General features: G+C 41.6%; 3 non-coding genes across 3 annotated transcripts; 2 read left to right on the top strand and 1 right to left on the bottom strand.

Annotated features, from left to right (window-relative positions):
* The first annotated feature begins 6,596 nt into the window (after window positions 1-6,596).
* Window positions 6,597-6,678, top strand: trnas-aga (transfer RNA serine (anticodon AGA)). The gene has a single exon. It is a non-coding gene; the product is annotated as a tRNA-Ser (tRNA).
* Window positions 6,679-9,591: 2,913 nt separating this feature from the next.
* Window positions 9,592-9,664, top strand: trnak-uuu (transfer RNA lysine (anticodon UUU)). The gene has a single exon. It is a non-coding gene; the product is annotated as a tRNA-Lys (tRNA).
* A 2,301-nt stretch (window positions 9,665-11,965) lies between these two features.
* trnah-gug (transfer RNA histidin (anticodon GUG)) lies at window positions 11,966-12,037 on the bottom strand. Its single transcript has one exon. It is a non-coding gene; the product is annotated as a tRNA-His (tRNA).
* Window positions 12,038-15,323: the final 3,286 nt, after the last annotated feature.

Genomic DNA, 15,323 nt, shown 5'->3' with positions numbered 1-15,323 from the left:
AATGCTCAGAACCCAGAGATCAAAGACAGAATTCAGACATCAGAGACAGAATTCAGACATCAAACACATACCTGATGGAGGCTCCACCCCCCCCCCGACAGTTTCCATGTAAGTCGTAAGTTTTATTTTTAAAGCGCCAAATCACAACAAATGTTATCTTCTTTTTATTCTTTTTATTAAAGATTGAAGCTCCATACAAGACAGAGTTTGTAGACAAGAACATCACAACCTGGGAAGCTTTCACTTCTTTTGACAGACAGCTTTGATTTCAGGTTCTACCTCTCTAAAATTGAAAGTAAAGTAAATGAAGCACCTGTGAAGGTAAAACTGATGATGTCATGACTTGTTCAGTCCTCCAACGTTAAAGTCCAACAAGCTTTTGATTGGCTCTGATTCTCTGTGGCAAAATCCAACAAGAGGAAAAAGAAAATCTTGGGGTTGTCTCACTTTTTTTCATAGAAACTCTGCATAGGACAGTGATAGGATGCTTGTTTCCTTGGATGAAAAAGTCTGGTACTCTCATCTTCTTAAACATTTACTTGTTCAATCAGGACAAGAGAATCTGAGCTTGGATGTCATTTTGTAGTAAAAGGTGAATTAAACTTGTAAACATCAGCTGGTGTTCACTCTGATGATGTGTCGATGGTCTGTATTCTGCCTTCTGTAGCACGAAGCTGCTGGGAAGAAGCCTGATTATGTCAGAGTTGTGTTCAGTGGCTCCTGCTGCGTCCATTTCTGACAAATAGGCTCCAAAGAGTTCAGCTGTTTAAAAGGTGAGGGTTGCCATCAGCAGACGAGGTGGCTGAGTGGTTAAGGTGATGGACTGCTAATCCATTGTGCTCTGCAAGCATGGGTTTGAATCCCATCCTCGTCCCAAGTGACTCTGGTTTCTACTCCTAGATTATTGAATTACTGTGAGGCTTTTTTTTTTTTGAACTTATTTTTTATTTAACATACATACAGCACAGATAGAACATGACAGAGATGCGCAGACAAATATTCCAGACAAGTGTTCAGATACTTTTCCAAGATACACATGAAAAAAAAAAAAAAATGTTGATGTTTATAATTCCAATACTGTTTTCACTGGTGCCCATCTTTCAGCAAACTGTCCTGTTTTCAGCTGTAACCTTGCTGTGATTTTTTCCATGATGTATACATTTTTTACTCTATTTCTCCATTGTGATATGTTTGGAGGTTCTGGCTTTAGCAAGCAGGCTGTTATTGTCTTTTTAGCGATCAGAATCAAAATCCTCCACAAAGCAATCAGGTTTCTGTCTGTCAGATTCTCAGGTGGTATGCCAAGGATAAACATTGCTGCGTCCAAAGCAAAATTAATGTCCAAAATTTGCCCAATCTCCTTCCGACCATTCTCCCAGAAGTTCAACAGCTGTGGGCAATCCCAGAATATGTGCGTAAAATCTCCTATTAACTGACATCCTCTCCAACACAGTTCAGATGTGTTGCTATATTTTGAAGTCTTAGATGGAGTGTTGAAATATCTCATCTTCACCTTCCAGTCAAACTCCCTCCACATTGGGCTGCTTGTTAATTTGTGTCCTGCTCTGAATGTTTCCTCCCAATTTTCATCTGGTATAATCGTATTTGTTTCTAATTCCCATTTTTCCTTAACATCCAAATTGTTGTCCTTACATTCATGTTGTATACTCTATAGATTTTTGATATTAACCCCTTTTTAGTCTCCCCCTCCAAATACGACAACAGCAATTCCTCCAGCTTAGATGGTGTTCTACAAATATTTTCCCACTCTCTGTGCTTCTGAAGGTAGTGTCTTAATTGTAGAAATTTGTAGAAGTCATGGTTCGGTAAGTTAAACTCTTTTTTAAGTTGCTCAAACGACTTCATATACTGTCCATTGAAAACTTGTGCAATATAAATTAACCCCTTACTTCTCCATTTGTTGTACCCTGCATCCATAACAGATAGTAAAAAGTCTGGATTTCCTGCTATTTTGGTGATTCTACTTATTGACTTAGATATTTTCAGTTTTTTTCGCACTATTGACCATACTTTTATTGTTACCCTAATCCAGTCATTACGCAGCCCCTCTTTTTTCTGCATCTTCTCTTTCAAAAACGGGAGTACCTCCAAAGGTGTTTTCTGACAGGAATTTTGTTCCATTCCCACCCACATTGTGTCTGTCTCCTTCGTGATCCACGTAATAATCGCTCTAAGTTGTGCTGCCCAATAATAATTTTTTAGACCAGGTAAATTTAACCCTCCCTTCTCTTTTGGGCAAAGAAGGATTTTGTATTTGATTCTAGCTTTTTTATTTTGCCAAACAAATTTAGATATGATTTTGTCTAACATCTTAAAAGTTGAACTAGAGACCATAATTGGCAGTGACTCGAACAGAAACAACAATCTGGGTACAATGTTCATTCTCACTGTTTCGATTCTTCCCACCATCGACAGGGGCAATATCTCCCATCTGGCCAAATCCTTCTTTATTTCTGTAATCAGTTTTCCATAATTTTCTTTTAATAGCTGTGATATAATGGGAGTAATAATGATGCCAAGATATCTAAACCCTGTGGTGGTCCATTTGAAATTGAACTTTCCCTCTAATTCAGTTGGATATTTGCCTGAAAGCATCATTGCTACTGACTTAGATTCATTAGTTAAATAACCTGATAATTCTCCATATTCATTCAGATTGTTCAATAAAGCTGGTATAGTTAAGGAGGGTTCACTTAGATATGTTCATATATCGTCAGCAAATAAAGATATTTTATGCTCCACTCCCCCTTCATCTCTTATTCCCTTAATATCCTTATTTTGTCTTATTGATTCGGCTAATGGTTCAGTACTTAATGCCAACAGCAATGGACTCAGACAATCCCCTTGTCTGACCCCTCTTTTGAGGGGAAAGAAATCTGAACAGCATCCGTTAACTCTAATCCGTGATTTGGGGTTTTTATAAACCAATTTTACCCAATCTATAAATGTTGAATGAAACCCAAAAACTTCTAATGTCCGATATAGGAAGCTCCATTTTACCTGGTCAAATGCCTTTTGTGCATCTAAACTGAGCATCAAAGCGGGCTGTCTGTTGTTTTTAGTACATGATATAAGATTTAATGTTCTCCTAATATTGTTAGCTCCTTGTCTACCAGGGATGAACCCTGTCTGATCTGGTTTGATTAATTTTGTTATATATATCTGTATCCTATGTGCTAAAATATGAGTCAATATCTTCAGATCACTACATAACAAGCTGACAGGCCTGTATCCTTCACATGTGGTTGGGTCCTTTCCTTCTTTATGTATGACTGAGATAATGGCTTCTGACCAAGATGTTGCTGGGTCACCTGATGTCAGGGCATAATTAAATCCTTTGAAAAGGGCTGGTGTAATCTCCTTCGCAAAACACTTATCAAATTCTCCCGAGAGCCCATCCGTGCCAGGGGATTTATTATTTTTAAGTACCTTAATTGTATGAGCTATTTCCTGTACTGAGATTGGCCGAACCATTTCAGATGCCTCCTCTGTTAATAATGACGGTAAGTGCAATCTTTTGAGGAATGCCAGTGTTTTATTTTCTAGTGATTGCGAGTCAGGGTCATCATATAGATTTTTATAATATTCTGCAAAGGCTTCTGCTATCTCCGTTGGCTTTATCATATATTTTTTAGAGTTAGGATGTCTTATTTTATTTATCGTCCCATTTGCCTGGGCTTTTCTAAGTTGAAATGCTAATAATCTGCTGGCTCTATTCTCCATCTCATAATATCTCTGATTCGTAAACCTTAAAGCCCCCTCTGCTTTGTAAGTTAATAGTTCATCGAGCCGTTGTTTGATTTTTTTCAGTTCGATAAGTGTTGAGTTACTTGATGTTCTTTTGTGTTCCAATTCCAACTCTCTAATTTTATTCTCTAACATATTTTGTTGCTTTAATCGGGCCTTTCTCATTCTGGAAGATATCTCTATTATTTTCCCTCTAATAACTGCCTTCCCCCCGTCCCATAAAATTGAAGGTGAAACTTCCCCATTGTCATTAGTTTGAAAGTATTCCTTTAAATTTTGTTTTAGTTCCTTTACCACACTCTCATCTGATAACAGAGATACATGAAGTCTCCAGTATTTGAAAAAAGATTCATTACCCATATCTACCGTTAGCGTAATAGGAGCATGATCACTTATAGTGATGGTGTCTGTGCCACAGTCCAGCACTTTATGCATATGTTGTTGTGAAACGCAGAAAAAATCTATCCTTGAATAACTCCCGTGTGGGTTTGAGTAAAAAGTCAAATCCTTCCCTCTAGGGTTATTTCTTCTCCATGGATCAGTAAGACCTCGCTCTCTTATGATATTATTTAGTACCTTAGATTTTTTTTTACACTTGGTCCCTGTTCTGGAGGCAATCTATCCAGCTTACCATTCTGCACTGTGTTAAAATCACCCCCAATCACTATCATCCCTTTCCCGTTGTTGGCAATTACGTTGGCTATATTTTTAAAGAATGCCGCATTTTCCTCATTTGGGGCATAAACATTTAGTATGGATATTGTCATATCGCTTATGGAACCAACCATCATTATATATCTTCCCAGATGATCTTTTATCACTTTCTCTGTATGAAATTGCAAGGATTTATTTATTAATATGGCTACTCCCCTTCTTTTTCCAAAAGAAGCATGAAATACTTGGTTTACCCATTCCCTTTTCAGTTTGTTACATTCGTTGTCATCCAGATGTGTTTCTTGTATCAAAGCTATTGAACATTGCATTTTTTTCAATTGACTCAGTATTTTCTTTGTCTTTATGGGGTGATTCAACCCATGGACATTATATGACACAAGGTTTAGCCTACTCATATTTGTTTCAGTGGAAACCCAGTAACTTTACATCTCTTATTAACTAATATAACTGTGCAAAAAGTAGCACAGCGAAAAAGATAAGTCTGCATCTCCTCAAGAACTAATACACAATAACAAGAAAAACAAGACTCCCAACTGTCCCCTGACCAGAGAGTTGTGACGAAGGCCCTCTGGTGGTTCGCACTATGTGCACTTGCAACTTCTCGGATGTTGTGTAAAGTTGCCATTTGCTCCACAAAAGCAGTGATTTTGCTCCAAAATAGAACCAAAACAATATTTTGTCTGTTGTTGTTTTTTGTTTTTTTTATAAGTAGTAAATTACCTCTTAACCAGCTCCATTTGTCTTCGTGTATGTCCTTTTTAACAGACACTTGTATTGATCATGTATATTTCAGGGCATCCTCTTCGTATGAAATACTTCACTTGATAAGGGCCCGTAGATCCGTCTCTGTGATGTTTGGCTGCTGTCTTCTCCCCCTCTGTCCCGTCATTATGGTCCAGCTGCCTTGCGCCATCACTCTCTGTAGTCTCTCGGTCTCGTCCTCCTCCTCCACCTGAATCCCCATATTCCTCAGCATGGGTGCAGCATCCATTAATGTGGCAAACGTCTTTGTCCCGTCTTCCAGAAAGACTTTCAGCTGTGCAGGATATGGAGATTGTGCCTTCACGTTCTTCTCCTTTAGTTTCTTTATAACTTCCCTTACTTGTTTCCTCTTTTTTTGTACTTCATTTGTGTAATCCTGGTTAAAGTAGACGTTACGTCCCTCATACGTGAACTTTTTCTTCCATGCTTCTTGAATCAGCCGTTCTTTCACCCTGTAGTTGAGGAAGCGAACAATTATTGCTCGCGGGGGGGCCGTGTTTTCTCTCGGCTTCGTAGTCAGTGATCGGTGCGCTCTCTCGAAATGAACCGCCATTTTATCAGGGAAGTTCATTGAGGACTGAATAAAATGAGTCACAAATCCTATGGTGTCGTTTTTCTCAGCACCCTCTGGGATTCCGTGTATTCTGATGTTGTTTCTTCTTGATCTTGATTCCAAGTCCTCGCATTTCGCGGACAGCCTTGCCTCGTGTTGAAGTAGTAAAGTGACCATTCTTTCCAGCCTCGCCGTCCGGCCTTCCGTGTCGTTAATCCTCTCTTCCATCTCATCTGACCGCTGCTCCAACTTAGCCATTTTCTCCCCCATTTCAGCTATTTTAGCTTCTAGTCTTGCTAAGGCTCCTTTGTTTTCCGTCACCGCGTCTGCATGTTCTTGGCGTAGTTTACGGAGCTCCGCTAATATCATCGATACCTCGTCTCCGGACATCGCCATCCCCGGTGCGGCGATCCGCGCTCCGCCGGCGCCTGTATCATTCGCATTTTCTTTCTTAGCTGACTTCCCTTTTTTGTCCATTTTATTTCTCTTGTCTTTAGTCTCTGATTATCCGCGTCCTCGACCCCTTTCTGCTGCTTATATCACGTTAAAGAGCTATTTTTACATAAGTTTTCTCTCGGAGCAATTCTCCCTCGTGTCTTCTACATCATGGCGTCACCGGAAGTCCCTTCACATGATTTTCATTCAGAAACAATAGAATTGTCAAAAACCACAACAGTTTTCAGCTTGCTGGTAAACAACACACACACACACACACACACACACACACACACACACACACAAATAGTTTGTGTTTGTGAGAAGATAAAAAAAATCTACTGTGCTTTGATGAAGATAAATTGTTGAATATCAATCCTCTACTCATGTGCATGGGAGTGTAGTTGTTGTGGCAGAGTGGTTAAGGCGATGGACTAGAAATCCATTGGGGTCTCCCTGCGCAGGTTCGAGTCCTGCCAACAACGTTAAACTGCTGTTCCAGGGGAGACAACATCTGCTCCTACTGTAGGTCCATGTGTCAAAGGTTTTCTTTCAAGGGCTGTAGCAGCTGATGATGAGGGAGAGAGAGAGGATTGGTAGCATGTTGTCTTGTCTCAACCATTCTGGTGTTGACCAAAATCTTTGTTGATACTCCAGTGGTGGTGAAGGTGATGGAAATGTTCCAAGTGGGACGGTTCCATGTTCAACCAGTTTCATCTGGAACTGAGGTGGAGCTTAGGGTTAAGTAGGAATTGGTTTGGTTTAGTCCCTGGGAATGTCAGTTGGTGTGTGTGTGTGTGTGTGTGTGTGTGTGTGTGTGTGTGTGTGTGTGTGTGTGTGTGTGTGTGTTTACATGCAGACTTTCCCTTGTGACAGCTGATTTGGTTTGGAATCCATCTTAGGACATTTTGAGAAATTCTATCATGTCATTGTAGTTACTTTGATTTACAACACTGGAAAAAAAATCCCCTCCCCTCCAAAAACCCTCCTCTTCAACTTTGTACCCAAGTTCTACAATTCTACAATTCTACAGTTTCATTTAGCAGACGCTTTTGTCCAAAGTGACGTACAACACAAGTAAGAATTTAGACTTAATTAAGGAAAAGTCCACAGGAAGCACAAAAGTGCTTCAGTTGTGATTTGGTCACAGCTACCGCCATCTAGTGGCAGAAGAAGTGTCGCCCCCCCTCCCTTTTTTTTTTTTCTTTTTTTTGACAGACATACAACATCACACAACACAGTTAGTGCTACATAATCACTAAGTGCTGGGTCTTGGACCCTCTGACTTATTCTACCCCACAGCACAAAGAGGAGAAGAGTCAGGTCAAGTGCCTCGGTGCTCTCTGAACAATTGAGTCTTCAATTGTCTCTTAAAAGTAGAAAGGGACTCAGCAGAACGCACAGAGTTCGGTAGTTTGTTCCACCATTTGGGAACAACAGAAGAGAAGAGTCTGGCTAGAGATTTGGAGCAGCGCTGGGCTGGAAGCACCAGGCGTGCTGCTGCATTCTGGATCATCTGCAGAGGCTTGAATGAGCATGCAGGGGGGCCTCCCAGAAGAGAGTTGCAAGTTGTCTCCTCATCAGGCACCACAGGATCCAGTAGGTTCAGTTAAAACAAGTCATTAGAGATTTAAAAAAATGTCCATCAAACACAAAATAAGGCTTCAAATAGGTTTCCAATTTTATTTCATGTTGACACATTTTGTCCATTTAACATCAGGACTGCTCCCAGATCGTCTCCATGACCTCATCCCAGCACCAAAGACTTTGCTGTGACACAACAGCAGACAGCAACAAGGACTGCTGCAGTGCACTTGGTAATTGGATGCACTGAAGTCATCCATCCATTCATGTCAGTGATGTCACTTGGCAGGACTGTCATTGCCGTCACTTTCTAGAAAAGAATCCAGACTCCACACGTGGCTCCCATGATAACTGATGGACCTCTGGTTGGAGGCTGGACGATGATGTTTGGTCTGGGGGGGTTAAGATTGTGGGGGCTGTTTCAGTTCTAGTGCTGAAGGCTTTCGCCATGACAGTCAGACTCTCAGCTGTCCTTCATGTTCCCTCAAATGTGCAGTGTGGACCTCACACTCTGAAATTAGCCTGAAAACTCTTCATGAAAAGCAGGAGACTCAGAGTCTCTGTGGCTCAATCGGTCAGCGCGCTTAGTTAGTCTTGGTTTTCAGAAATCATACAGCATACAAATAATAGCAGGTTGAAACACATTTATTGAAAAGAATTTAACATGGTCACACACACACACACACACACACACACACACACAGAGCCTGTCTTTGGTATAAAATGGTCTGTCACGTTCTCTCACGTTGCACAACAATAAAACAAACAAAGACGGCCATGTCCAGTGTGGTCCTGGATATGACGACTGGACTGCAGGGTCCCAGTATCACTGTGACAATTCTTTTACCAGCTATGACCTTGGACAAGAACTTCTCAGGAGGAAACTTATCATGGTGGCACAGTGAAGAAAACTAGACCTGAGCTGCCTGCTGAAATCTTGCAGGTGAAGGACAGAGCTCCACCTCTTTGACAGACAACACCACTGTTGGCTCATGTTGTCAGTTTTTAACACACACGCATCTAAACACACACACACACACATGCATGTTCTTGCACACAGAGACTTTTCCTCTGTTTTTGTTTTTTACTGGTTTTGAACCAGTAGTTGGTTTCTGTTGGTTTGATTTGCTTGACTGGTTGTTGTTTGTTTGACCTTGCAAATCCATATTTTGGGTTCTGGCTTGTTCTGCTTTTCATTTTGTGATTGTATCATGTGAAAGTGGCATAATTAAGACAAAAGACACTGTTAGAACAGAAAGATCGAGAAAACCCACCAACCAGAGGTTTGTCTGGTACAGATGTGGAATTATTGGCTCACACAATGTTGAGGCAACTGGGAAGAAGACAAACAAAAAAGGCTTGTGTGATTCAGACATTCATCAAAAATGGTCCTGTAGAACTGTTCAATGTGTCATGACTTCAGAAGCTCAAATCCTCTCTAAGTTCTCGTGAGAGTGGAAGAGATTATAAAATGAGAGAAGCAGGGCCCTCCCTCAGAGCTGAAACAGCTCAGTTGGGAGAGCGTTAGACTGAAGATCTAAAGGTCCCTGGTCTGATCCCAGGTTTCAGCAGAGGAACAGCATTGACTTTACTTTCCAGTGGAGGAACTGCAGACATGAAGGAAACGAACATCTTGTCCTGTGCATTCTTATGACATTCAAGACATTTTTGGAGCCTCTTGTTGGATTTTGCCACAGAGAATCAGAGCCAATCAAAAGCATGGTGGACTTTAACATGGAGTATTGAACAAGTCAAGAAAGCATCAGTTTGACCTTCACAGGTGTTTCTTTTCCTGTCTAAATTCTGCAGAAAGAGCCTGAGTAGCTCAGACGGTAGAGCATCAGACTTTTAATCTGAGGGTCCAGGGTTCAAGTCCCTGTTCAGGTGCTGTGGATGTTCCAGTGTTTGACAACATGGGACTGGATGAAGTTTAGTGTTGAACAAACTGTCATCATCAAAAGTAGAAGTGTTCTTGTCTTGCCACTGTGAGACTGTTGCTAGAAAAGTGACCAATAATAATTTCATGTGGCATGCAATTAACAAAACACCCACATTAATGGTTGCAGGGGGGCTGGAGCCTATCCCAGCATCTATGGGCGAGAGGCAGGGTTCACCTGTGAGCTCTGTCAGGTATGAAGGAACCTGACTGTTGAGGACGTCAAACCTGCAAAGACACAAACACACCCACCAACAGGACCCTGCACACACAACGCTGCATAGGACCCAGGCCTGGGGCCGTCACCAGTGTTCCCATAGAAACCACCAGCGTAGTCCAACATTGGGAACATGAACTGTGTTATAATACTTTTCCAGACGTCTCATGGAAAAAGTCAACAGAAGGACAAAAGTCATTTTAGCCCACCAGATATTTGCTTGGACACTGAGTTCATGTGAAATTTAAATGACAGCTGAGAATCACGCCAGAGGTCTGGATATTCAAAGTCTTCAACTTTTGCTTTTGTTGTTCCATCAAGAAAGCCAATGAGCCAGTTACTTGACAACCAAGAATCAGGTCAAACGGAAAACAACAAACAATATGAGGTTTTTCTTGTTTCTTGATGGGCAGCCAAGAATATTTTCAGCATTGGATCATTAAAGTCTGTTTCATTTCTGATGTCGTGTTCTAAAATAATTGCTCACCTAAGAGGATTCTAAAAAGTCAGACTTTCTCAGTGATATTCTCTTCTCAGGCTTTCAAATCTTTTAAATTTCCATTTTCCACAAGTGAGTAGAAAGTTGTTACTCTCTTTGAACCCAGGATTAAAAGCACATCATTAAATGACTTGTAGTGATATTCTCCTGTTAACATTCCAAATTATTCATTGAGATTTGGACTTTACGGAAACATTTTTCCAGATTTTGATGGGCCAGTAAAGCAGGAACTGGGGCTCATTCATGTCGTGGTTTAAATTTGAGCCTGGGTTTCTTCCCCTGCAAGATAAATCTGGAAAGCATTTTGTTCAATTCAGAAACGGTTTTGAAGGCAATTACTCCAGTTGGTCCTGGAACTAGAAAGAGATCTTGTGGTAGGACATTTGTTTTTACTCTATCAACCCTGTGACTCAGACTCAGAAAGGAAATGGAGTTCCATCTTCTTCTATCATCTTCAAGGAGTTCTGGCCCCAATCCAGGTGGAGGGTTTCCTCCATGTGTTCTGGAGGTGAGTGATTAGAATGGAGAATTTATATCCAGCAAAGCTTCCAGTGTTTCAAAGAGTTTTATTAATGCAGGTCCTGTGTTAGGGGGCTCACTTCAATATGTTAAAACATCATCAGCGTCCAGCGCCACCTTGTGTTCTTCTCCATTTATGTAGACACCTTTAATATTTGTGGTCTCTCTCAACCACTGTACGAGGGGCTCGATATGAAGAGCTGGAAGCAGCAGGAACTGGGGTGTCATGTCTCATGGTCTCTCTTATTTTGATATCCCATTTGTGTCCTGTTCTTCCTGTTTTAGTTTGATGTCGAACCTCCCCTCTCATTTTCAGGTTACTTCACTTGCCCTTGTCTTCTGTTTGCCTGAGTCTCTCGGTGCATCTGAATAGACGTCAGGACTCTGACAGGGAACGACCTCAGCAGAGACTCCTCTATTTAGAGGAAAGGAGAGCTTAGAGAACACTTTTTTGACATCATTCAACATCCTCAGGGACGATCGTTTACAAAGTTCGATTTAATATAGGACACATAAAATCACACCACATGAAGCAGGCTAATGAATAATAAATCAAATATAAAAATGCTTCATTTTAAGATATAAAATATCTTGTGAATATCTGGAGCTTAATTCCAGCAGCAGACCTCCTCAGGTGATGGAATTTATATTTGACATGTTTACCATTAAATGAGACACATTTGCAGTCCATTGAAATCTACTTGTGTTCATGGTGAGTTGATTTCAAAACATGAGCTGACAGAATCTACGTTTAGGGAGGAACCACCATATCCAGGGGTCTGGACCTTTTTGTAGTCAGAGCCATCAAAGTAGCAGACTAAGCTAGCAGATATTAGCATTGAGAAGAGACTGATACCTGGAGCCTACTTTTGGGTCTGGTCAAGTGATAACAAAATAATATGACATCATTGTCAGACTGACGCCTGCTCAACACTGACCAAACACCGCCCTATTGCATTGTGGGAAAATTCTGCTTGGTTTGTGTCCATCAATACACACAAGAAATTTGTCTCACGCTGCCGTGACCCGGAGTCGAACCGGGGTTGCTGCGGCCACAACACAGAGTACTAACCACTATACGATCACGGCCTCCTCAACATCAGATTGAGCTTCCATGTCTTTGTCTCAGATGAGATCAAAGAAAGAATTCTAAAATCAAACACAAAACTCTTAGATCAAAGGTTGATGTTCCCCAAGGTTCAATTTTAGCTCAGACACTCTTCAAGGTGGAACCAGCAGAGGAGCTCAGTAGAGACAACTGGACAGCAGCAGGACAGAACAGAGGCTCTCCACAATGGCAGGAGACAGGAAACAGGTTTGGACCATCTGGGCTTCTGTCTACTTTGATGGTTTTTAAAACATTGAAGGAAATTGTAAAAATCAACATTGTGTTTAAATCATGATTTCTAGTTGAGTGCGTTTGCTCATCTGTTCCAGAAGCTTCTTCTAGAGTTGACCCTGAATGAGTGGAGGGACCTTTTTGATCATCAGGACTGGTTTTTGATGGCCTGATGGTGCATCGGGGTCATCATGGTCCTCCACCATCTGCAGGGGTTCCAGGACTGTTGTGGTGTTTGTGGGAACTGCAGGGAGAAGCTGAGAACTGGAGAGGAAGTCCTGGACACCAGCAGACCTCTCAACACCTGCAGCATTTTTTCAGCTCCACCAAACCCAACATTCACTGCCTCCTCATCATCTGGGCATCAAAAGCAGCTCAGACCTGCTGCAGCTCAGCAGACCTCAGCCATTTTTAGGATGTCTCAATGATTCTCCTTCACATGATTTTCATTCAGAAACAATAGAATTGTCAAATATCACAACAGTTTTCAGCTTGCTGGTCAACAGTATTTCAACTTCCATTCCACTGTGTAATGGCAGTGACTGATGTGTACTATATGCAGTACTAATCAAGTACAGCCCTGACTGAAACTTTATCTCCAATGCTAGGAAGGATAAGAATGTTGAAATGGACCAAGCAGGAATAGAATCTCAAGTCATGTCAACTTTACTGAGCAGCACTCAGTTAATTTCAGGAAACACAAGACATTTTTACCACATGTCAATGAAGTAGTCAGCAAAATAAATATGACACTAAACAGTAGTTGAGGGAGAGCAGAGCTGGAAATAAGACATTACTGGGAGGGGAATAAATCTGAAACATGCAGAACCAGAACACAGCCACAGCTTTCTGTCATTTTCTGTCTGAAATACTTGACAAGTTTCAACTTGGTCCAAAACCTGCTCACCTCTCTGGGTGTCAAGTGTGTCTGCACCGTCTGACCAAACTTCATCAAATGTGTGAGTCTTATTTCCTGCAGATGAACTCTGGGCAGTGTTGATTGCAAGAAGAAAAAAAAGTGGAAAAATAATGGAGTCTTTGCCAGAAGTTCCTTCTGGCTCATGCCCTAAAAAGTGCTGTCAAGTCACATTAGAACCAAGCTCTTTTGTTCTCCTGCTGTCACTGTCAAGTGCCAGCTTAACATGTGAGAGGTAGCAGGATCCATGCATGTGTTCATGTTTACAGCAGACAAGGAGGAAACCTTGGTGGATTTCAGTGACTTTTAGCAGTGGTTCACACTTCAGGTGTGAAAGCTTCTCAGTATAAAATTATGAGTGAGCGAGCCAGGAGTTGAACCTAGAATCTTCTGACAGTAGTCAGTCACGCTATCCATTGCACCACCAGCCCTGTGAAAACCTCTTCATGTTCATGTGTACTTCATTTTAAAGGAAATCCAAACGATCTGGTGGCATTTTCAGGGGACACAATGGTGCAGTGGTCAGCACTGTGGCCTCACAGCAAGAAGGATCCAGATTCGAGCCCCAGCTGTGTGGAGTCTGCATGTTCTCCCTGTGTCTGTGTGGGTTCTCTCTGGTACTCCAGCTTCCTCCCACAGTCCAAAGACATCAAGAGGGGACGAGGCTGATTGATACTCTAAATTGACTGTAGGTGTGGCTGTGAGTGTGAATGGTTGTCTGTCTCTATGTGTTGGCCCTGTGATGGACTGGTGACACATCCAGGATGAACCCCGCCTCTTGTCCGAAGGCTGCTTGGATAGGCTCCACCCCCACACACAAACCTTGACATATAATCAGTGGAGAAAAGGAAATTAATCTACACTCATGACTTCATCTGTTTTGAGAACTGAACTGGATATAAACTCTGAGAATTCAGAGTAAGGACCAGGAGGGTGGTACACAATAATAGACAGGAGTAAATGTGGAGTCTGGGTTCTTTTCTAGAATGTGATGGCAATGACAGTCCTGCCAAGTGACATCACTGAATGGATGACTTCAGTCACATGACTGGATGACAGTGTAGATGCAAATGTAGAGGTTGGGGAAATAGTCTCTGAGAATCCAGCTTGAACCAACGCCCTCCTTGTTCTTCAAAAACCCAAACAGCGACCATCAGTCTCCCTTCAATCCTGTACTTGGGTTCAATGTTGCTGTTCCATTTAGCAGCAGTAGGTGTCGCTGTGATACCAGGTTCAGTTCAAGAGTCCCAACTCCAGCTCATGTTGGTGACCTCAGTGGCAGGGTAAAATGGCGCTTCAGTGGATCATGTGGATCAACTCATGTCTGTCCTCACTGCTCCACAGGTCTGTCAAATGTTCTGTAAAATAGTTTGACCCAGCAGAGATGCTAGATTAGGAGTTGATGGGAGTTGTTGCAGATACCAGTGTCCAAAGTCCAGCTTGAACCCAGTTTGTGCACTTATTTGTCAAGCTAGCAGTGATTCTTTTCACTGCCAAGCTAAAGTGACTTCTGTCAACAAAGGTAAACATACAAAAGGATATTTCTACTGTCAGTTCAAGATTTTTATCAAACTCCTTTTTCATAGCTTCAACCTTCCTCTTGTGTTAGCTTTCTGTTCCCATCTCTTATGTGAACAGGTCAGTTTTGACCCACGTCTTCAATCAGCTGTCAAATAAACTAAAAACAATTGTCTATCATCCAAGTTGTTTCCCATCTCTTGGTTTCCTTGTTAGGCTTCCTTATCCATGGAAATATTGATTTGAATATTTTGTTGTGGGCCTCTGGACCTTTTTTTAGTCAGTAAACCCTCGATTTCAGTTTAAAAAAATGGTAAAATGAACCTCAAGAAAATCATAGAAATAAACAAAAGGTTGTTGTGTTTCCTGACCATTACTGAGGGGTGTTAGAACACATCTCTGACATGATTTGTTAGGGCCTGAGCCTGAAGGTACTTCAGGCGAAGACCCTATTATGTTTGCTCGTTTTCAGTCAATCAGTCAATAAACTCAGGCTCCGGAAAAGGAGACGAGTTCGTAATACGTATGAGTATGATTTATGTATGACACATACAGGAGGACAGAGAGGAGGAGAGAGAAGCCCAGTGCACCATGGGAGATCC

The sequence above is a fragment of the Aulostomus chinensis genome, chromosome 4 (genome assembly GCF_037954235.1).
Source record: "Aulostomus chinensis isolate RoL2024-O1b breed Wild chromosome 4, RoL_Achi_v1.0, whole genome shotgun sequence".
NCBI lineage: Eukaryota > Metazoa > Chordata > Actinopteri > Syngnathiformes > Aulostomidae > Aulostomus > Aulostomus chinensis.
This window is presented reverse-complemented; position numbering and strand designations above follow the sequence as displayed.